At 41.2% G+C, this 23,095-nt stretch overlaps 1 protein-coding gene across 1 annotated transcript in view; it reads left to right on the top strand.

The window, feature by feature from the left end:
- Positions 1-23,095, top strand: part of NAALADL2 (N-acetylated alpha-linked acidic dipeptidase like 2) — a 779,627-nt gene that overhangs the window by 257,781 nt on the left and 498,751 nt on the right. The gene's annotated exons all lie outside the window — the stretch shown is intronic.

The raw sequence follows: 23,095 nt of genomic DNA, 5'->3' as shown, positions 1-23,095 counted from the left end.
TCGTTATTGAACAAAATGGCATCCTCTAAACAGAGCAAAGTTGCAAGAAATAAATGTATTTAAATGAAAAAAAAACTAGCAGTGAAGAAATCAAATGATGTCTTGTGTTGGAAAGATTTGCGGCAATAGACCTCCCTAAAGTATTAAAAAGCAAAGATATTACTCTGCGGACTAAGGTGCTTCTTGGTATTTTCAATCACCTATGTGCTTGTGAAAGCTGGATCATGCTTAAGGAACATAAGGAATTGTTGACGTTGAATTTTAGCGTTGGTCACGAATACCGGATATTCCATGGACGATCAGGAGAAGAAACACATCTGTGTTGGAAGAAGTGAGTCAGATTCCTCCAAGGTTGGTGAGATTTGGTCTCACTTTGTACTTTGGATGCCTTCTCAGGAAAGCTGCAGAAGTATATCATGCTTGGGAAAGTAGAGGGTGAGTTTATAAAAGGAAAGCCCTCAACAAAACAGGAATTGGCACAATGACTGCAGCAATGGGTTCAGGCATGGTCGTGATGGGGAAGATGAAGCAGGCCTGAGCCGTGTGGCACATTGTGACACTCTGATGACACTATTTAATCAACACTGCATTTTACCAAATTAAGTTGACCAGGAAAGCCAGGTGAAATTCCGTAAAAGGGATACTCTAAAATCAGAGTTTTGACGTGGTTAGCATAAGCACAGCTGGGAAAAAAATTCAGAACTTCAACTTTCCTCTATCTTTACCCTCATTAAGAATGCAAAAATGTGAAGTTTACCAACTTTGATGGTACCTTGCTAGTCTCTGTTCCTAGTCCAAGTTCACCTGGCTTCTGTCTCTATAGTGCAACTAGGACAAGTCATTATTACTGAGAAGAGTCTTGTCCCCTGTTCCCAGGGTCATTTCTGATGAGGACAGTGTGGAAGCAGGCCTAATCATTTAATTATGATCATTTACGGAAAAGTGAAATAAAACTGTATTTTCCTTGCTTTTGCACTAGTGATGCCTGTGGATGAAGTTCTAGAAAACTCAAGTCCACAGTGTGCTTATCACGTGAGGGACTAAGTTGTTGTGCCTTAGGAAGACATGGGACCCGGGACTGCAGCTAGAGAAGAAAATCCAACAGTCACACTGGTTTCTGCTGAGTCAACTCTGAGTCAGGTGGGCTGCATGTGTGTCAGGAGAGAACTGTGCTTCATAAAGTCATCAGTGACTGCTTTCTCTGCCCCAGCAGTAGATCTGCAGCCCTTTCTTTAGAGGTGCAGCAAGTGGACTTGAACTCAAAAAGGTCAGTGGCTCGAACCTTTGAGTTCAAGTCCACTTAACTACACTGCTTAACTCTTTGCCATCTCAAAGGACTCCAGGGAAGGAAGGATAAAAACAACACAAAAACCAATTAACTGCCATTGAATGGATGCCGACTCCTAGCAACCCCACAGGGCAGGTTAGAACTGGCCCTGTGAGTTTCAGAGACGGTGACTCTTCACAGAAGTAGAAAGCTGTGTCTTTCTATCATGGAGCACTTGGTAGTTTCAAACCTTGTGGTGAGCAGCCCAATGCCTAACTACACCACTACCAGGGGCTTCTGATTTATGGGGTAGTGATGATTAATATTTAATTTTAAATAATTGCCTTCTTATGTGTATGTTTTATGAGAAAGACTTGGCTTCCTACTCCCCTAAAGAATTAGTCTCAGAAACCCACAGGGGCAGTTCTGCCGATTCCTGTAAGGCCACCTTCTCAATGGTAGTGAGTGTGAGCATGTTGAGGAGCCTTGGTGGTGCTGTGTGTTGAACACCAAGCTGCTGACAACAAGGTCAGTGCTTCAAAACCATTGCCTGATCTGTGGGAGAAACCTGAGGCTCTCTGCTCCCAGAAAGTTGCATAGTGTAAGGAGCAGTTCTATACAGGGTCACTAAGAAGCAGCGTGGCAGTGGAGTTGGTGCCCATGTATACAGGATCTTAAACCCTTAAAAGGTTGCTAAAGAAAATGGCTCTGTTTTATGAAGCTGTGCAGGGGCAGTGTTTTTTTGTATTTGTTTTTACTTTTTTTAATGTGACTCAAACTCAAATCTCAAACTCCCACCCAAGGACCTTCCCATGCTCGGGTCTGGGGAAGCTGGGGAAGGTACTGTGAAGATGGACTGTGAGTGAAGGTGAACAGGATTCCCTACAGTACCTTCCTGCTGTGGATAACGTGAGCCCTCTGAGAAACAAGAAGGGGATCGCGTTACTCGCCAGAGCCAAAAGTGGAGCATGTCCTCTGGCACCCAGAACGCTTCCTGCACAGTGAACCCCCAGATCCAGATGGCAGCTGTCACATCAGAGGAGCGGCAACAGAACCCAGGAGCCGGATCCTGGAAGAGAGTGATGGATTTCCCAATCCACGGAGCAAGCAAAGCCCAGTGCCTCAGCGCAGGAGGCTGCCTTGTGTCGCAAGGCCCTTAATAGGGAAAAGGAGATGAGCTGGCTGATGCTTGGAAGTGGAGCTGGGTACCTTTGGGCTGAGGCTTTCGGAGTGGGGAGGCTCTGGGTAGGGATGGGTTTCCTCTCGCATCCAATTTCAGGGAACTGGGTTTGCTGACCACGTTGCTCAATCGGAATGCCTTCCGATTGAAGTGTAGAGCAGAGCCGTGTGCCTTGAGGGCATTTGTTAGCAGCGTTGACAGAACTTTGTACCACGTCTTGATACACGACTCAGTCCTGAGCATTTCTCATTGGCATTTCAACTTGTTCACTTCCTTAACCGCCCCTCCCATCATGAAGTCTGTCACTAAATTCTGTGTAGCCATGGCAGTGGGGATTAGAACCCAGAGATGGTGAATAGAGACCTCTCCTTAAGACTTAGCTGTGGAAAAATAAAATAAAAAAAATAAAACAAACAAACAAACAAACAAAAAAGACTTAGCTGTGGGCTAGATCAGGAAAATGACAGTCATCTAGGAAGCAGAGCCGAGGTTTGGAGCAGCTTTGAGTCTGGATCTGTGTGGCAGGCTCCAGTTCTCAGGAATACATCGTAGCTTGTAGCAGGGTGCCGCTTTTATAGTTACCGAAGGCCTGGCAGTTATCAAACATTGAAAGGGCAACAGCTGCTCCACCGAGTCACAGGAACAAGAATCAAGCCGGCGCTGAGTTCTCAGAGACGAGTGAGTTCTGCCAGCACCGAGGAAAAAACCCGTAGGACTGTTAACCTGAAGGGTAGCAGTTCAAAACCACCAGCTGCTCCGTAGAGGGGGGGGAAAGTGACCATCTGTACATTTTTACAGCCTCCCACTAGCTGTTCTACGCAACCCGGGAGGGTCACTGTGAGTCAGCATCAACTGGACAACAGTGCAGTTTTAAGTTGAGTTCCCAGAAGAGGTGTGAAGAATTTGAAGCCGCAGACAAAGCCTAGTCACAAAAATGTACAGGCACAAGACTGTCTGGGGTCTCCCTTCACTAAGGTGAAGACTGGTCTTCCATGTGGGCAAGGGCTGAGCGAGCCTCCACGCCAAGTGCAAAGAAGTGAATGAATCATCTCTCCATCGACGCTAGACGTGGTTCTGTGCAGCTAGCGGGGGAGGCAGCACAGTAACCCCCGCGGGGTTGGGCAGAGTGAAGTGTGGTAATTAGAACCAGAGCGAGAGGAATTCGGAAGAGTCCCCGAAACACAACCTCAAGGGCAGCTTGTGGCAATCCAGCTGAGCCGTGGAGAGTGGCGAACCACTGTGCTGGCACCCAGAGCTGACATGCGGGTCAAAGATGTTTTTTTCTTTCTTAGCCAACTTTAGAAGGATAAAGTTAAAACTGGATGTTAGTGTTACAAAGAGTGATGGTATCATCACACATGGATGCCAGTCAATAATCAACCAATCAATCAGAAAGCCTGTGTGAAATGAAGGGCTTGGACAGGCAGATTCCCTTACAGTATCTCCTAGGTCTCCAGGGGAAGTAAGCCCGAATGGCCTGGAGGTGGGTCACAGGTCCAAGGGTCCTGCTCTGTGTTTTCTTCTCTCCAGGACTGCATGGGGAGACGGAGGCGAGAGTTTAGATTGCCAGCACTGGAAGGGGTCTTGGAAGTCACGTATACATTGTGTTATGCACCCATGAAGAAATTGAAAACTTGGCCCCTCGATCACGTGATTAATGCCAGCAGCTGTTAATGATGCTAATGATGGCTGTCAATGATGGAGGACATTCAAAATTCCATGGAAAAATTCCACAATATTTTCATTTCATCCCCCGCCCCCCACTACACCTCAAGAATGTTTAGAAAGCACCTCCTATGTGTGCTTAGTTTCTTAAGGAATCTAGTTGGATATCCAGGACATTGTAGTCTTGAACAGAAGAGTGAATGGTACATAATGAGAAATGGACACAGAATCTACGTGGCCATCATTTCCTTAACTGGTGACAGCTTTAAGTAACACATCCTTTTTTTTTCACAGAATAGTACATAAAATATACTATAGAAAATTACGAGGAGTTGATACCAAGGGCTCAAGGAGAAAGCAAATGTTTTGACAATGATGATGGCAACAAATGTACAAATGTGCTTGACACGATGGATGGATGTTTGGATTGTGATAAGAGTTGTTCAAGCCCCCAATAAGATGATTTTAAAAAGAAAGAAAGAAAGAAAATTGCCCATAATTTCAGAGGACTCATGAATCCTCGAGAAAAATAAATTCTATAAAACTCCCTTATGGAGCTACTGAAATCCTATTAAGGATTCCTTTTCATTGTTACCTATTCTTAATTAGGAAAGAGCCTACATTCTGAGGTAAATACAGGGCAATGTGAATTTTGAGACAAAATTACTGGAGAAAGAAGGTTCAGGTCTAATAAGGAAATGTGTCAAAATCTAAACATTGATGATATTTCTGAGCAGTGTGTCAGTCATCTTTGTTTTAAATCTCTAAAGGTAACCTCTACACATAGTAACCTTAACCGTCTATAATTAAATAACATGCGCTATGATTTATAGACTGTGTTAGTCTAGGTTGACTAGAGAAACAAATCCAGAGACATTCATCTGTGTGTAAGAGATAACTTTATATCAAAGAGAAATTGTATATTGAGAAAACATCCCAACCCAGTCTAGATCAAGTCCATAAAACTGATATTAGCCCATATATCCGATACAAGTTTATAAATTCCTCTTCAGACTCACATAACACATGTAATGATGCCAAATTCAGGAAGGTCACAGGCCAGTGGGTGGAAAATCCTGTGGATCCAGTGGTGGTGGAAGCATCTCAGCACTGGTGCGGGTCTCCTCGTGGATCCTCCAGCTCCAGGGCTCTGGCTTCATCAGCATGGCTCCATGTGTCTTGACAGCAAGAATGTCTCACAGAGAGTGTGTATGTGTCCCACCTCCAGTGAGCTAGTGCCTGCAAGTGAGGCCATCAAGCTGCAACCTGATTGACAGACCTAAACTCCACCCCTCACTCTTAATAGTCTCAAGTTGGCACCAGATTATGTGACTACTACATAAGGCTACAGACTTTTTCTCATCAAACACAAAAGATAGATGGTAAATGTTATAATATGAAAGTAACTCTGATCTGCTCAGGATTGTAGAACGCCCAGGCTTAAATAAAATGGGGTAAATACTGATGGAATGTGACTTTGTTCAGGGCCATAGTTTCAATGCAAGGATCGATAGATGATTTGCATCAAGATGATGAGCAAAACCAGATGTCAGTGAGCTGTGCTGCTTTGCCCACATTTGCACTATTTACTACTCCCAGGTAGCTGCTCTCCGTGGCTGGGATCTCCTGATTCATCTTTCCCAGAAGAATTCCTTTCAGGATCTAGAACAGCTGGATAGCTAATTTCTTGGGGTCCTTTCAGTGCTTTCAGGAAGAGGTAGTTCTCAGCTTGGACTTTCAGATGTAGCATCTAAGCTTGTGGTAGCATAGTTCTTCTTTCCACGGCCCTAAGGTTGTCCTGCAAGCCCTTGTCACACCACTGAAGGCCAGTGTAATAGATGGCCTTCAGCAAGCACTTGGTATTGCTGAAGTAAGGAAGGGGTCTATATTGTCATGAATGCTATCGTTCCTTAAGATATATTTATGCTACTGTAGAGTGCATTACTCAATTGGTAACTCAGTAACTCTTTCTGAATTGTTGAATACAGTGGTTCTCAACCTTCCCAGTGCCGTGACCCATTAGTACAGTTCTTCATGTTGTGGTGACCCCCAACCATAAAATTATTTGCGTTGCTACTTCATTTCTGTAATTGTGCTACTGTTATGGATCGTCATGTAAATATGTGATATGCAGGATGGAGTTTCATTGTTATAAATTGAAGATAATTAAAGCATCATGATTAATCACAAAATAATAGGTAATTATATATTGTGAAATATGTATGTGTTTTCTGATGGTCTTAGGCAACCCCTGTCAAAGGGTCGTTCGACTCCCAAGGGGTCACGACCCACAGGTTGAGAACCACTGGCTTAATACAATCGAAGAACAAGAGTCCTGCTCTTCTAGAGGCTCAGGAGAGACAGGCACACCTGAGAATGTCTCACAAAACAATGTTACAAGTAACCCGTTTCAGAAGAATAAGATATTACTGGAATGGGATCCCACCAGAACAGACACCTTCCTGAGTCCAGAGATCAATGACTGAGATGAAACCTTCCACTGTTTTGAAGGGTGAATAGCTGAGGACCAGCCAGAGAGAAACGTTCTTGGATGAGCTGTTTTTGAAAGAGTCGTTTCATGACAAGAGAGATCAAACCTCTCAAGTCTTAGCCATGGTTCCGAAAACTCAAGAGTAGAATTTCCCAGGTGGGTTCCCAAGGTTGTACATTTTTACCGGAGCAGGAAGCCCCGTCTTCCTGCAGCTGGTGGTTTCTCATTGTCAACCTGGAAGACCAACATGTCACCTCCTGTCCCAGCAGGCTGCAGAGCCGCACCATTGTAGTACTGAGCCAGTACAAAAGAGCCAGGACTTTGTGATTACATTTGGCTGAGACATCAGGTGTAGACATCTGCATGGTCAGAGCAGGACACAGTTTGTCCTGTAAGCAGTATTTCATTCTATAGGCCGTCAGAAGGTTGTTAAAATCAAAGGAAGGCCTTCTTTCTTGTTCAAGTATTCATACTTCACAGTGTTCATGGAAAAATCCCATTATATTTGCATTCCATGTTTTAATGACTTTTTGAAGCCCTCATTTGTGCATGTGTGTGTGTGTGTGTATTTAAATTGTACCCTCTTTCTTCACTAATACAGAGTTCGATTTCTGCAAAGTCTCAAGAGGAGTCCTGAATATTTTGTAGCTAATTCCTAAAGGTCGATATGCAAGCCAAGCTTTAATAGTAACAGATTTTCAAAAATTATGATAATGCCCAAAGAAGTAACAATGAATTAAGAGGGGGAAAAAACTTAATAATTTCCTTTCTACCTTAGAACTTAAGGTTTTATTTTGCTTCTTAATTGAAATTTTACCACTGGCATTTCGCTCAGAAATAGCTTTGCATCATGTGCAAAATGTAATCACTCAGGATGAGGGGAGCCATGCCTTATGCTTTAGTCCTTATGGGAAAGTCCAATACAATATGGTACCAATGAGTTGTAATGTATTGAAATCTAGTACAGTGTTTCTTTTGAATGTTCCAGATGGAACAGGAGCTTTCCAAGTTTAACAACACATTTTATGTAATACACATGTAGAATTCAGAGTAGTAAAATTCTAGTTAATAATAAGTAGCTCTCATTTTTCTGATGTAAAATTCTTTTCAAAGCAATAAATTCCCTTGGGTATATAGAATTTTTCTATCATAGGGATGAAAAAATTAAGGTCAGATGAATTAGAACATTATTTCCTTCCATCCCCAACCCATTTCCATGCTATTTTACGTAACAGATTTTATTCGGTTATTGAAGTGTTTTGTGATAAATTACAACAGATGAACTGACTTTCTGTACCTCTTAAAGAGTCTAGTTTGTCAGCCAATAAGCCAATAAAATATTGGTTTATGTAATATTAGTTTACATAAATAAAGCAAGGGACCTGTGAGAGTTTCTCTCACGTTCTAAGTGTGCATCGTGCTGTTTAGTGCACTAGCCACCTGGTCTTTCATTCATTGTGTGTCAGCCCAGATACTGTGTGTGTGATTTGAGAGTTCTTTTACTTCTGTCCATTTGATCAAACTAGAAGGGAGGGAGGGGTTGATAGAGGACTTGACAATGAAAAGATGCAGTGTGTGCAGGGACCGAGTTAAAAAATAAAATTGCTGTTAAAAAGTATGAAAAGTGAAAGGGGGCAGTAGAAGGTCAGGAAAAAGATAGAATAACAAATTGAATGAGAAGATATAATGAATGGAAACACTATTAGAGTGACCTATATTTTCATCAGTAAGAGGAAAAGAAAAAGACATTGAAGATTCATCCTTTTGTGCTGCAAGATCTGGGGCGTATCTCAGTTCTGAAAGAACTCCACTCTGTCTCGTGAATACAGTTCTGCGAAAAGCCCATTTTAATACTGACAAGCTATCTTATTGTTTCTGCCAGAATCACCTATATTCATGAACTGCTTTTATAAAATGCAGAAGGTTTCTGCTAGCACTGCAGAGAAAGAGGTCACGGTGTTGATGGTGGCCATTAACGTACACCCCACTATGTGGTCATTTCTTTACCAGAGGCCTAAAAATCACCTGGCCTCTTCAACACGACATCTGTATTTATTTATTCAGTTTCACTGGCAATTTATAGTCACTCTTGGTCAATGTCTGGAATCTTCTAGTGCAAGGGACGGAAAAGCATGGTCTGGTTTTAGTATTGTGGGCTGCTCAATACAGCGAACACATCATTTTATGTTAGTTAGGTTTATTCTGCCCTATAAATGGGCAGATGAGAAGCCAGTCTTCTACCAAGCACTTTTCCTGTCTGTGTTAGTTGGGGTAGACTAGAGAAACAAATCCATGGACTCACATATGTGTATAGGAGTATATATATGCAATGACACCAAATGCAGAACAATCACAAGCCAGTAGCTGCAAAGTCAGTGGTGGTAGAAGCATCTCAGTGCTGGCAAGGGTCTTCCATGCAGCCATTTCAGTTCCCAGGACTGCAACAGGGTAGGTCCTTGTGGCATCTCCTCAGGGATGCCTCACGGGAAGTCAGCCTTGTCAGGAGGGAGTCTCCAAGGGAATGAACCAAGAGAGATAGTGTCTCCTGCCTCTAAGAAGGAATTCCCAGATTTCCCAGAATTCTCAGAAGATCATGCCCACACAGAAGTCTCATTAGCTATCTCCAGATTGACAGCCTAAACTCCACCCTTACACTCTTAATCCTTAAACTGACAACAGATTAAGTGACTACCACACTGTCCTCTTTCCTTCTGTTTTAATGGGTCAGTTGGAACTATCAATTAGTCTGAATTTAATGTGAAATGTTTGTATTTGTTTTTGTTTTTTTAATTTAGTTGGTAAGGAAACATTCATGGCACATGAATCTATTTTAAACATAAATATAAAGACCTCTCCTGGTTTTTCTAGAAACATTGAAGAGGTAAATATAGATATTATAATATTAATACTCCTAGCATGATAAGCTAAATCTCTGTAACTGATTGGAGATTACAAATTTTCTTTTACATTTAATTTAATACTCAAGCAATCCAGAGAAAAAATACTGATCACTTATCATGTATTGAACACTTTTGTAAATTTGCTGCAAGTATTGCAAGTATTATCTCTTTGAGTCTGACAGTAATCTACAAGGTGGATATTTTCATCAACATGGGTGTTTAGGTCCACTTAACAGTTGAGGAAACTGGGTCAAAAATAGCAGGTTGCTCAACTTCACACAGGCAATACATGAAAGAGCTGAGACTGAATTCCAGACTCTGAGTGCCTAGTCCATGGCCTTCTCCGTCACATTATGCAGCCAAAAGAAACTAGCCAATCAGATAGCACAGCAGGTCTCAAACGTCCTCATGCCGCGGTCCTTTCATACAGTCCCTCATGTTTTGGTGTCCCCCCCAACCATAAAATGATTTTCGTGGCTACTTCATCACTGTCATTTTGCTACTGTGATTAATTATCATGTCAATATCTGATATGTAGGATGTACGTTCATTGTTACAAATTGAACATAATTAAAGCATAGTGGTAAATCACAAAAACAATATGCAATTATATATTGTAAAATATTTATTTCTAATGACAAAGAAATGAAATTTTGTCTTGAAGCGTGGTGTAGCATGGGTAACAGTCTGCATGCCGGATTCTCGAATGTGGACGTATCTGCATGTGGGCGGACCTGCCTGGAGATGGATAGAGGAATGGTGTCTTGGTTCCTAAGACCATCAGAGATATGTGTTTTCTGATGGTCCTAAGTGACCCTTGTGAAAGGGTCGTTCAACCCTCCAAAGGGGTGGGGACCCACGGGTTGAGAACTGCTGAGATAGTGGGTCAATTTCTCTTCCAGTTCCTTGTTCTGCCATACCGATTCCTGGAAATTAGAGTGCCAGATGACACTTCCTGGTAAATGAACTTACAATTTAAGGAAAGTTCCTTTCCGATCATAAGGGCCTTTCTGGTTCTGTTTTGGGGGAAAGGAAATAAGAATGGAAGTGAGAGCAAGCCCTAGGATTATGTTGATGTTCTGTATTCTAGATTAAACAACAACAACAATAACCAACCAAACAACTTTAGGTAGACTCCCCATCAACCTACCTTTACAGGATGATCACAACAGAGGATAAATGAGAGGGTGCTGTGTTTGGACAAATGCTGCAGGCATGGAGAAAGCCCTCTTGGCATCCATGGGGCACGGAACGGTACAGCTGAGAGATGAGGCTGAGTCCTGAGTGTTGCTGTGGCACAGGCCACGGTGTGACTCTGTGATACCATACAGAGAAACTTAAATGGGCAGCCAGTGTGGCAGAAATCTAGAAAATGCACAATAATAGTGCTCGGTGACAAGGTCAATGTATATAAAGTTTTACGTATAACCGTTTTTTTTATCGTTTTATTGGGGGCTCATACAACTCATCACAATCCATACATACATCAATTATATAAAGCACATTTGTTCATTAGTTACCCTCTTCATTCTCAAAACATTTGCTTTCCACTTAAGCCCCTGGCATCAGCTCCTTATCCCCCCCCTTCCCGCTCCACCCTGCCTCATGAACCCTTGATAATTTATAAATTATTATTTTGTCATATCTTACATTGTCCAACGTCTCCCTTCTCACACTTTTTGGTTGTCTGTCCCCAAGGGAGGAGGTTATATGTAGATTCCTGTAATCGTTCCCCCTTTCTACCCCACCTTCCTTCTACCCTTCTGGTAGCTCCACTCTGACCACTGGTCCTGAAGGGATCATCCGTTCTGGATTCTCTGTGTTTCCAGTTCCTATCTGTACCAGTGTGCATCCTCTGGTCTCGCCAGATTTGTGAGGTAGAATTGGGATCATGATAGTGGTGGGGAGGAAACATTTAGGAACTAGAGGAAAGTTGTATGTTTCATCATTGCTACAATGCACCCTGGTTGGCGTGTCTCCTCCCCTTGACCCTTTTGTAAGGGGAAGTCCAGTTGCCTATATATAACCTTTTTTATAAAGTTTGGCATCCATAAACATCATAGCAGTTTTCAGTAGGCAGTTAATAACCAGATGGCAAAAGGAAATCGCTGTGGGGGTTAACAAAATACTATTAAGACCCCAATGCACTTGAAAGGGAGCTAACCGCCAGCTGTGTATTGCCTGAAATTACCCCATTTAAAATAAGTGGAAAGGGGAACAGAGATTTCCTTAGCTGGAAGTTACTTTTTCCAGCGAGAAAGAAGATTCGTGAGAAACTTATTCATGAGAAACAAATTCGATGAAATTTGTTTGAACTTAAAAATTAAAGCTTTTTGAAATTTTTACATATCTGACTGTGATGCATTTTCCTGTCATCTCAAGGATGTGATTGTATTGTATTTTCTGAATATCAATACAGATTCATTATAAAAATTCATATAGTATAGAAAAATGTGCCGAGAAAGTGATGTCTTTCTGAAATCACAGCATGTGGTGATGAGCTTTGTAATATTTTGATGGGCACCCTTCTATGCACCTTTATAACTTACACACACACACACAAAAAAAACTCTTACACAAGCATGTGTGTATTACTTTGCCAAAATGGGATCACAGGTGCTTATTTTCTGCAGGTGGTTTTCCCCCTGTATTTCTTTCCCAAAGTCAGCACCCAGTAGCTCTTCCTCCTTCTCCCACAACGGACAGCATATGTTTGCCTTCTAATCAAAATCTAACTTAGTTTTACAAAAGTTCCTAGCGATGCACCCCTGAAAGTCAGCCATGAAGCCAGGAAACACTGCTGGCATGGACACCGGGAGGACATTAGCCTGAGTGGAATCAGTCCATCCCAAAGGCACACACACTAGATGAGACCACCATTATAAAGAAAACACACCAAGACCCAGGCTTTCACACCCACAAAACAGACTTGTGAGGTTATCAAATTAGAGAGGAGCAAAAAGGGAAGATGAAACAATAGGCTAGAGCAGTGGTTCTCAACCTGTGGGTCGCGACCCCTTTGGGGGGGTCAAAGGACACTTTCACAGGGGTTATCCAATAGTGATGAAGTAGCAATGAAAATAATTTCATGGTTGGGGGGGGGGGGTCACCACAACATGAGGAACTGTATTAAAGGGTCACGGCCTTAGGAAGGTTGAGAACCTCTGGGCTAGAGGGTAGACAACTGTGACATTGGGTAAAAGCATAATTGGGTAATGATCTACAAAAGAGAAAAATCAAAGATGGGGGGACAGGATCCACTATTGGATTTGATAAGTAACTTAATGTGTTGAATAAAAAATTGAGAATCTGAAATGTAAACTCCCACCCAATTCATGATTTGGCAATTATTTTTAACATTTAAGGCTTATGATTATTATTAGCCATCTTGTGAAGCTGACATTACATATGAAATACTTTTTAAAAAATCTGTAGAAATGGCCAAATGATGCTGAGACAGAATAAGAGGGAAGGAAAAAATCAACAGACGTTATTTTAATCCTTTCTTCATGGTTAAAATCACACCAAGTAAGAACCTGCTCAATGCTCTCTGTTCACAGGCAGAGCAACTGGGACAGAGAGGGGTAGGTGTTAAATGTCCTACTCTAGTGTCATGGCTTGATAGAAGCCGAATTGTTTAATCCTTATTAGATCCATTCAAAAACTTTACATGTTTGTGAGTTGAACAACCATCTTGTAAAATAACATTGAAAAAAGGAACAATTATAGCAGTTACTATTTTTCAACATCTACTAAATGCCCTGGCATTGTGGTTGTTCCTGGATGGGTTTCTAAACACAAGATCACCAGTTTGAAACCACTAGCAGCTCTGCAGGAGAAAGAGGAGCTTTCGACTCCAGTAAAGAGGTTTAGTCTCAGAAACCCACAGGGGCCCGTTCTACCTTACCCTATAGAGTTGCTGTAAGTAAGCAATGACTCACTGTGAGTTTGGTTGGGTTTTTATTAAATGCCAAACAACGTCTTGGACCCTTACTAAGAATTTACTCTTGAGAATGGCAAGTATTACTGTTAACAGTTTCCAGATGAGGAAAATAAAGTTCACAGAAGGCAAATCATTTGCTGATATTACACAGACTCTGACTCCATTGTCTGTGCTGTTTCTATTACTCTGGGCTGCCTTCCAACAGCAGCCGTGCCCGGAACCAGGAGGCTGGTGACTCAGGGCTTGTTAAGCCACCTCAGCATTAATTTTCAGCTTTCAACCGATACTGCTGACATCTCTCCCTTTTGTCAGAAGGTGAATTCAGCCAGAAAGGCCTTGGATTGTCTAATCTCTTTCCAATTGTCTAGCCCCGGAGCTACTATCTGTAAAGTCAGTTTATGCTTTGTGGTTTATAAACAGAATTGATACTATATAAATGGACTGTTGACTATGTACTTAAGTGAAATGTTTAAAATGAAATATGCTAGGGCTACCCCTTAAGGCTTAATATTATACTTAAAGCATAAAGGGCGAAGATGTTGAATCAGCTACTTACAATTACTGCAAAAATGTACCATACAGCCATGTAGGGGTGAGGAAAGGCACTATCCTGTAGATAAGTAGTCCACAAAAATATACAAAATTAGAAAAAAAGAGGAAACGAAGAGGAGGAAGGGAAAAAATGTAGTGGTGGCTTTGGCCCGTGATTTTGATCAAGGCTTTATGTCAAGGGTCTCTTAAAGAAGTGAGAAGTTTAGATCACACACGTAAAAAAACACAAGGCTTTGATGGCTAAAGGGACCATAGCTGATTTCAAATATTCTATGTATATAATATGCATTTCCTTGACAATGTTTCTGATTTTTATAAGGGTGTTTACAGTGGATTATCATAGAACTTCATTTGTGTTTTGCTTCCTATTTTTATCATTATAAAATAACAGTAAACTTTATAAACCACAGAAACAAAAAGGACAGTAGAGTACATAAATCTGAATCTTACTGCGAAAATGTTGTGGTGACTCTCTGGGACCTTCTCTGACTTCGCAAGGAGCAGGAGAATCAACCTCCACCGTAGCCCAGGGTTGATTCCTCTCAGGTGGAGACGTACCAACCCCCATCCTGCAGCATTCCAGGTTCATGTCAACAGTTCATTGCCATGGCCACATAGTATTCGCAGGCCATACACAGATGATGGATTGTATGAGGGAAGTTGACAGGTTATAAGTCTGGATCAGAAATGCTCAGCACAGGTATAGATCATCCACTCAGAACAACTTCATCTCAGGTGTGCCTCTCTGGTATGTATACCTGAGAACCTTACTTCTGCCCTCTTCAAGTGATGTTACAAAACTCCTATAACACTACCAATGAATGCCTGAAGAGCAGTACACTCCACCATAAGCCTCAGTTCAGAGGCATTCAGCTCTAGCTCCATGGGTCAGCAAACCTAACTTCCCCAATCAGGTACCCCACCAGCACAAGTGAGCCTCCTGGTTTGCGAGCTGTGGGGTTCACTGCTCTCTCTTGTGCTGGCTCTTGGTTCCACGGTTGCTACTTCTCTGCCAGTGTCTCCTGCTCCTCTGATGTCACAGCTCTCTGTTTCTTGGACCAAGAAGGATCAGCTAGTAGGAATGACAGCCTTGGGATGATACACCCTACTCTTCCTTCTGCTTTCTAGATGGTAGACAGATCCTGTCCCCACTACCTGCTTCTGAGAAGACTCATTTTAAACCTAATGAGATGGCAAATGACCAAGCCTCTTATTAGATTTCTTATCTTGATCAACAGCTGAACCTCTGCATCAAATGGTCACAGGTGGGAATTCCTATAATTAAATCCGTTCCAGGTAGGATGAATAGCCTGGACTGTTTAGCTCTCTTTAACATTGAGGAACTAGCAGCAGTGTCCCTTGGACTTCCAAACTGCATTAGAGCTTTATATCAATTCCATCAATGTCCGTTACATTAGTAACTATCTATCTTTGTCCTGCTGAAACAAGTTCTTTACCAATAACCTCTTCACATTCTCCTATGGTTTACTATTATATTCCTTGCAACTGTAAAACTCAGGTGGGGAAACCATGCCAACAAATCTGACTTGGCTTTTCTAGCTGTTACTTTGTCACCATATATCATATTTGTATGTCCCACCAAGCCATTTGGTGGCAGTTAAAGAAGACTGTGATTGGAAAAGCCATATCAATTAATTTGCTGCACCGCACTATGAAATAAACACTTGTTCAAACAAAAGTCCTTTTTAATGCATCTATGTAGAAATGCACCCATACAGAGTTTTTACAATTTCTCTTTAAAAACCGATTCTTTGTGTTAAGACATGTTATTATGCTAGCTAAAAAGAAACCTGGGTCTCATTCTCAGAGAGTAAGGAAGTGAAGGCAGGAATCCTAACCACACAAATAAGCAAATAATGGCACTCCGTGAAATGTACATACGAGATGCATGACATCATTGGAATCCATGATGCAAACCCAGTGGAGCAGCTAATGTACACTTAGGAGTTTAACAACCACGTGAACAAGCAAGAGTAAAGTCTGAAGGAGGAGATCATCTGGAACAGAAGATAACACAACTAAGATAACAGGAACGGAGACCAGTAGGATGGGGAAGGCTAAGTGGGGAAAGTGCTGTGAGATGTGTCGCAGAAGAAATGTGAAAGTGGGTAGAATTGCCAGTTCAGCAGTAGGGCTACCTTCATTCCATGTGCTGCCAGAAGCCACTGTAATCTACACGTTGTTTGAATTTAGAAAAAAAAAAAAGATGTTTTGATAGAGTACACACCACTTACTCTAATTACTCTCCCATTATTTGTGGTCTATGAATGAATGTGATCAAAAGAAAGTTTGAGAAAACAGGTTTAATATTTTTTTCTATTTAGTGAGTTAAAAGCATAGTAAGTTAAAGCCCCACTCTAATGTGACTCTGGTAGCAAATATCATTTTAAATGTGTCAAGAACTTGGTGTGTCCTCAAATAATGGTGAAGGATAGCTGACCTACTTCTTTCCTCTCGCATGACTGAGGGACTTGCAAGCGTATTCAGTGGGCCCATCAGAGGGGAAATCCACTGATTGAACTTACCAAGCACCTGAGGATTTGGATTGAGTATTATTTCCATCTGTGTGTTCCCAGGGCTTGTCAAGACGACAGCCACATCAGGAATAGCAATTAAACGTTTACTAGATGAATAAAAAGATCGATGACTTTAAATTGTACTCTCCAAAATGCTTACAATTATTCATTCCATTCTTCCTGGGTTGTTTTCAAGCATGAAAAAAAAACACCCTTGAATGCTTTCTATGAAAAGCCCAAGGATTGAGTGGATGGGGCGTGGGGGAAGGAGGCAATCTTTCTTTCAATCAGAAAAGAGAAATAGCTTGCTTCCCATAATTTAGTAGGCTTATTTTTGTTTCTTTTTTTCTCTTTCTTGTTTTTTTTAAAACACCTGACTTAAGATATTTATTTATTTTTTTATTAAAATAGTAGGCAAGATACAGTAATATGGTCAATCAACGTATGCTTCACATTCTAGTAAGTTATTTTTATAAACAAAACTTATCAGAAACAAACTGATTGCCCTCAAGTTTATTACCACTCATAATGACCCTATAGGACAGAATAGAGCTGCGTCTTTGGCTTTTCAATCTTTTGGGGGGGAGAAAACCTCATCTCTCTCCTATAGAGAAATTGATGGGTTTGGATGATGAAACTTTATAGTTAGTAACCCAAGGCATAACCCACGATGCCACAGGACTCTAAATAAAATGTTAATTCTCATTTAAATTAAGCTCCCCGCCCTGGGGAAGAGGAGCAGCAAAGGGCACATGTGGACTGCAGATTTCGAGAGGCGGGGTGGGAAGATGCCAAGAAGATGTGGCACAAGGACTCTTCTGCTTCTGGTACATTCTGCGTATTTGAATGACAGGCTGAGAGCTTACCTGAAGCCCTGATGAGCACCAGCTGTTCCAAGGGCTCTAGAACACAGCTGTGCTATGTGAGAAGTTACTGGCAAGGTGGGGGTTAAGTACTTAGTGTAGTTAGATTTTATGTGAATTTGAAGATGTATGGAAGTGGAGGGGTGGAATCCAACCTCTTATGCTGGTCACAGCTGATGGTGCCTCTCCTTAGCGCTGTGGCCTTTTCATAAGCTGGAGAACTTGGAAACTCTCTCTCTCTCTCTTTCTCTCTCTCTGCCACTTATATTCCTGTCTGCTGGGACTCTGCCTGCCTCCAGGAGGCCCCTTGTGGACTGCCAGACCCTGAGCCTACTCCCTGCCATGTTTCCACCCACTTTGGATCCACTGGACTCTGTGTCCACCAGCCTACGATCTTCCTGCTCCTGCTTCCCCTTGCTGCAACACCTGCCTGCAGTTACATGAGTCTGAAGTGGGCCCAGACTTGCTTTAGGCTTACAGATTAGAGTTGATTAGGCCCGAGTTCCTTTTTGCTATAACATTACTTCTTGATGCAAAGCTCTTCTGTATATGTAGATGAATGTAAGTGTGTGGTTGTGTTTGGGTTGCCAGCCCCCACCACTAATCATGGGTTTAATTAGCACAATTGTATGGTTGAGATATACAAATATTATATTAAAGTCATAAAGAGCATGAAATCTAAAAGAGATATTGAAATAATGGCGTCTGACACATTTCAAGGTAGTATGCTCACTTCAGCCCTGCTTGGTGGTCCACTTGGAGAGAGGGGGACTGAGGGAAGGAGGACAAGGGGAAAGGGAACAGGGAGGAGAGGGTGTCAATGAAAGGTCAAGGGAGGAGCAGAGAGAGAGAGAGAGAGAGCTATCTCTCTTGCTAACCCAGGCCTATATACCTTTGGGGGCTTGCAAGTCCACTAATTACAGGTGTAGACATGTGTCACAGGAAGGGGTTGCACTACGGGTTATACAGTAATGGAAGGGGGTGGTCTAGGGGCATACATGCAATAGGAAGAGGAGGGTCTGCGGCAAGATGGGAGGATCCTAGATACAGGTTGGCAGCCTGACTTTGGCTGTCACAGCCAGTTTGACCTGTTCCCTGGATCTCCATAGGAACCATTATCAGTAGGGTGTGAACCCCACCTAAGGGAACCAAGCTAATGGTTGCAAGCCTTAGCCCATTGTCCCCAGCAGCAGGGAGCAGGCCCACCCCTTGGTCTGGTGACTGATTGCCTTCAGGGAAGATGTCTGTAAGCATCTGTCCTCTCCCCACATAACTGGATTTGTTACTCTGGATGACCAGCCTAACACAGTACCCCAGCATAAATACAGCAATACCATCAGCCTTCCACTGTGTGTTGTGTCATGGGCTTTTCTCTGTTTCCTCCTGGGTCTGAACCCCATAGAAATCACAGTGAGAGTTGTGGTTGAGGAATTCAACAGAAAATCGTTGTGAAGACAATGATGGGTATCAGGTATTTCTGTGATGGGAGAGTCGTTCTGTTCCTGTGTGGAAGAGTCATGAACAATTAGAATGTCTCTCCTTCCCTCTCTTCCTTAAGCTAACGCAAAGACCTCTGGGACAAATTTTTAAAAATTATTCCTCTATTGAAACTTTCAAAATATAACATAATATAACATTTGAAATTTTAAACTACAGTTCTCTGTGCTATGAACCCAATTTGTGTTCCCTCCCTTTCTCTAAAGCAGTTACTTTCACTGGCACACGTAAGGTCTGATTCTCCTTTGTATCAAAGCAAAAAGAGATGACCTTAGAAAAACTAACTTAGCATATAAATAGTTTTCCTGAAAGGAAAAAAAAAATTAAAGAGCTGCTTCAAAACAATAAAATGTGAATTGTGTATACTGTAGAGTGTGATTTAATATGTTCTTTAAAATGTGCTACACACTTGTAAATGGTACAGAGCACGTCCTGAAATGACTTCAGTGGGCCTCACTCTTCAAGGCCACAGAGGTGACATGGATTCAATGCTGGCTTTGATTTGGCAAAACTCCATTCCTCTGATTAGTGTTATCTGTGATATTTTCTTGCTAAGAATAGCAAAATGCTTTTTCCAACAAATAATAAATACTCATGACTATAAAAATTAGCAGGCAGGATATGGATATACCCAGAAATAGGAATAATAAAAGATAAGACATGTATATGTATATTTACTTACAGGATTATACATAAATATTACAAATTGTTTTCATACACAAAGATATATATACAGTATAGTTTTCTCTCATTAGCAATGAATTCATATGAAAGATTTATAATTGTGTGTATATCAACACTTTCACTTGTATTGAGCAACAGAGGAGGAAGACTGACTATATGTAAGAAGAAAAGATAATATGAACACTGCTCTGGAGCAGTTTTCCCCATATCACTGTCCAGCAGGAAAGCTGGAAGATTTGTATAGATAAGGACAGAGCCAGGGCGGAGCTTTCATGGTATGCTTTTTTCCCACTAGCCGAGCATGGAGCAACCTGCTCTGAGTTAGTGCACCTAGTGGTGTGGCCTAGGAAGGTTCTCTCTGGTCACAGCGATGTTTTTTCTTAAAAGCAGTTTCCCTCGAACCTTATTTTTTTGTGACAGGCAAGTTAAGAGAACAGTGTGCAGCTGTGAGATTTTGTTTCTTGCTCGGGAAAAATGCTGCAGAAACTTTTGTGATGTGGAACACAGCTTATAAGGACAGTGCTATGGGGAAAACTCAAGTGACAAGTGGTTTTCCCGTTTCAAAGATGAAATGTTGATGGATGACAAACTTTTTTCTGTACTTCTGTTAACTTCCTTAACTGGACGAAAATGTTGACTTGTACATCTGGAGTTCTTTCCACCAGGTCAGACTGTTAATCAAGCTTTTTATTTAGAGGTTCTGAAAAGATAGCTTAAGAGTATAGTATATAAAAAGGCCTGATTTGTGGCAGACTTGGGACTGGTTTTGCCAATATAATGAGGTACCTGCTCATGCAGCCATCGGAGTATGCCAGTTTGGGCAAAAAACCCCAGCATGCCTCTCTTGCCCACGCACCTTAATCACCTGTCCTAATTCCAGTGTGACTTCTTTTGGTTTACTCGAATGAAGAGGGACATGAGAAGACAGCAATTTGAGGACTTCGAATAGGTGAAGAAAGAACAACAAAGAGCTGTGCTGTCAGCCATCCAAACAGAAGAGTTTGAAAAATGTGTCCAAGAGTAGAATCACAGATTTGACAAATGTAGTAAGTGCAATGGAGAGTACAAAGAAGGTGATAAGGTTGTTTTGTAAAAAACTTAAATACATAGCTTTGAAAAAATAATCTGTTTTGGGGGGGGGCACCCCTCGTGTTCTTACATAAGGGAGGTCATTAAAGCAGATGAGTGTCAAAGACTACAAGACAACTTATCACAAGAAGTTACTGCGTTTGAAGAAAGATGATATTGGGAAATATGGAGGGAAGGGAAGATAGATGAGGGAAAGTAGGGAGGAGTCAAGCATTATTTCCAGATAGACTATAAGTGAAAATTACCAATCAACTTGGTGGGATGTATGCTTTCATGTGAGTTTAAAGATACTATACATTGGACCTGTATAAGATATTCTACTAAATCGCTGCTGAATTTATTAGAAGTACCAGTACTGGCTGTTGGTTCTACTACAGTGTGCTCCACAGGGGCATTTGATGGTTTGATGTTTGATTTCTGCTAGCATGCTCCTTGGTAATGAAATGGGCCACTACCTCAGAATTTGTTTGAGTGTCAAGTTTATGGCACTTTACAAGCACTAGGAAGACTTAAAGAGGTTTATAAATCATCACTGAGCTTTCTAGGAAAAACAAGAGGTTGTTAAGTGGGTGAGAATATGTCTTGATAGCGGAAAAGAAGATTTGCTTGGATTTTTAATGATGGTTTGGCAAATGGGGCCAGGATGAGACATTCTGCCCATTATTTGAACTTCATGTGGCCACCATAGGAGAGAAGACCAGAGACTCTGATACAATATTTTCAAAAAGCAATCAAATTTGAAGAAAGATAACAAGGGGATAGATGGATAGGTAGGAAGATAAGGAGGGCGGTTTAGATGAGATAACAAGCTTTCTTATCAACTTTCCATTTGTAAGGCAGAAGGGAGTGGCTAAGCTTAACATCTGCCAGCAGTCAAACATTAAATAACATCATCTGAATATCTAATACACTGAGACCTCACCTCAAAATGTCATCCTCTAAACAATCCAATTGCAGCTAATTTGCTCCAGAGTTAAGGACAGGACTCATATGTCCCTTTAAGTTGCCAAGTTTTTTCATTGTAGAAAATGAAATCCTCAAATATTTTTTTTCCTACCAAAGAGTGTGAAACGCTGCCATTTGTGATCCATCCCCAGTGCCTTCAGCGTTCTCAGAAAAGGGAAGACTTAACACTTTCTATAAACAATAAGCTAACAGGAAATGCTTTAGCATAAAAGTGAAGTTCAGCATTTGTTTTTAGACTGAAATTAAGCAAGCAGAATTGAGTAAGAGTTTGAAAAAGGGACACAAGAATATACTAGAAACAATTTTAATGCATCATTTGTGCCAAAATTGCATTGGACTTCATTTGTGCATGTGTTAAAAATTTAAAAAGTTAAAGGGAAATTCAGCCCCACCTGGGCCACATAAATAATTGAGTATGAAGCTTACCACTCACTGTTGGCATGCTTGGACTCAGACTAATAGGCATTATTTCTCCAGCTATTATTTCCTTGAAATTAGTAAACCCAGAAAATTAGGACATTTACTATAATTAAAAAGGATGAGTTTCTGTTATTTTCTTTTCACATAGGGAGAAAGGGGGAATTATTTAGTTCTGTATGCTTTTTATTTGGCAGCCTCGAGTCTTATTTCCATAAATAAGCCTTTTGCTGTTTGATTTTTTTAAAGTTTGAATAAAAATATTCGTTAACATTTATAATGTACTCACTTCATTTGGGGAATTCATGACCTGCAAATCATTCCATTTTCTTTTAAAAACTTAAAGTTAACGCAGCATACTTTTCTGTGTAAATAATAAATCCGGAATATTATTAGTATAAAGACTTCCAAAGATCAGAAGACTGAGCACAATTTAAGTAATTTACACAAGGTCACGAGTTTTTAAATCTGTGGTCAGTCTACTATTTTTCTGAGTGCCAGGACAATTAAAGCATTTTGCAGAAAATTTAGCTTTTGTTGGCATACAAGCCAGCTTAAAATATAAAGCAAACTACTTATTTTCAAATATCTTATCTAAGTCCTAAAATCGACTTTGAAATATAGTTGGTTTTTCACTCAACATATTTTTTTCAACATGGTTAGCATATACAACTAGCATTTCCATCTGTTTGCAGTTAGCTGATGTGGCTATAACAGAAACACCACAGTGAATAGCTTTTATAAACAACATTTAATTTCTCCCTATTCAGGAGGCCATTAGCCTAAGCTCACAGAGCTAGCTCCAGGAGAAAGTTTACTCTCTCGGTTGGTGCTGGAAGAATCCTTGTCTCTTTTCAGCGTCTATGGGTTTGGTACTGGTAGAGATCTGCAGGACTCTTGGCGTCAAACTTCCCTTGGACCTAGCGCGTGCTCAGGTCAGAGACCTAGAGCCAAAGGACACACACACCGTGCTCGTTCGTGGAAATACTCCCTCTCTGATACCATCTCTTTTTTATGAAATAAAAGCTGATACAGGCCATATCT

Source organism: Echinops telfairi, unplaced genomic scaffold (assembly GCF_000313985.2).
Source record: "Echinops telfairi isolate 266 unplaced genomic scaffold, ASM31398v2 ScPeMD7_4225;HRSCAF=4972, whole genome shotgun sequence".
Lineage (NCBI taxonomy): Eukaryota > Metazoa > Chordata > Mammalia > Afrosoricida > Tenrecidae > Echinops > Echinops telfairi.
This window is presented reverse-complemented; position numbering and strand designations above follow the sequence as displayed.